General features: G+C 46.7%; 1 protein-coding gene across 1 annotated transcript in view; it reads right to left on the bottom strand.

Annotated features, from left to right (window-relative positions):
- Nucleotides 1-670, bottom strand: part of LOC108796952 (disintegrin and metalloproteinase domain-containing protein 10-like) — a 28,590-nt gene that overhangs the window by 5,641 nt on the left and 22,279 nt on the right. The gene's annotated exons all lie outside the window — the stretch shown is intronic.

The raw sequence follows: 670 nt of genomic DNA, 5'->3' as shown, positions 1-670 counted from the left end.
TACACTGGTCCCTGCAGCCCCCCCCCCCCCCCCCTTCACTCTGGCAGTCTAAGGTCCCATGAGTCGTCATTTCTAATACAGTGTATTAGACGTAAGGATACCAAGAGACGTACCACCACAGGGGCCCAGGGTAGAGGAGGCTGGAGGGGACCAGTATAGCAGTCAGGTGGGACCGAGTGGGTGATGGGAGGACGCTAGTTTGTGTCCTCCCGTTACCTTAAGGAGAACTATGGGGAAAAGACCTGACCCCTTAGTTCTCCTTTAAGTTTAAAAGATCTCAAGGCTTGCTTGGTACATTGCATGTTAATGCACAAAGAACTGTCCCTTACATTCTCATTGCAAGCGAATAAAAGCTGTCTATAGCCAACCGGAGACAGGAAGTTTGTTACCGGCGGGATCACCAGGTGAAAATAAAGCAGAAAAAAAACCCTAAACAAGAAAACAAATGCAGCCGCCACATCTAATGACTGACGTCTACAAAATGTTACAGTTTTGTTTTCGGGGTTTAGATCCGCTTTAATTATGCGATTGTTTAGGGGGAAAGCCTGTCACATCTTCAGTAATAAATCCGCCCAGGAAAAAAGACGAACGAGTGTAAACCCATCACAGAGACTTTTCTGAAGGAGAGGCCGGCTTGATGTGCCACTAATTACATTTTTAACTTGCTTGA

This window comes from Nanorana parkeri, unplaced genomic scaffold (genome assembly GCF_000935625.1).
Source record: "Nanorana parkeri isolate BGI_ZX_2015 unplaced genomic scaffold, ASM93562v1 scaffold1200, whole genome shotgun sequence".
NCBI classification, from domain to species: domain Eukaryota; kingdom Metazoa; phylum Chordata; class Amphibia; order Anura; family Dicroglossidae; genus Nanorana; species Nanorana parkeri.
Note: the sequence above shows the minus strand (reverse complement) of the source record. Positions and strands in the feature narration are given on the sequence as shown.